Source organism: Opisthorchis viverrini (genome assembly GCF_000715545.1).
Source record: "Opisthorchis viverrini unplaced genomic scaffold opera_v5_12, whole genome shotgun sequence".
NCBI lineage: Eukaryota > Metazoa > Platyhelminthes > Trematoda > Opisthorchiida > Opisthorchiidae > Opisthorchis > Opisthorchis viverrini.
Window position 1 is genome coordinate 696886 of NW_008751668.1, and position 598 is coordinate 697483.

Genomic DNA, 598 nt, shown 5'->3' on the forward strand with positions numbered 1-598 from the left:
GAAATACTTGTTTGGCCCCACAGCCCAATCATTCACACATACACATAGCACCAGTGCATCTCTACTTGACAGAGTGGTTCACGCCAATGCTTCGTTTTCGCCTAGCCATAGTGCACAGGCTCTGAACATTTCCATCCTACTCCCGTTGCCCAAAAGGTAGTTGATGATTCATTTGCTCCCTCGACTTGCCTCTTCCAGTGGCTGTTTGCTGTTCGCTTGTGCGAAATGACTGAGCTGTTTTACTGGCCTGGCTTTCCCCCGACCGGATAAAACATCTGGTAGCTGGAGTTACTTATTAATACACAAGCCGCACTTATGACTGCTTGGATGGTTTTCCACCTTGCAGATCTGGTAGCATGCACGAGGGAGGAAAACCTCGTGTGGTGGACGTGTATGTCCTTCAGGGAGGGTCGTCCTGTTACGTTGCACCATGGTGCGTTCGTATACTCGCCACCCCTCCAGTAGCACGGGTGTATCGCCCATCGCCAGTGGTTCCGAGCCCGGCCTTTAATTCAGGAAAACCACAAAAGAGCAGCGTTGCTGTTTGTTGGTAGCTGGATTGGCCTTGTTCCGGTTGTCACTTGTCCCACAACACCAA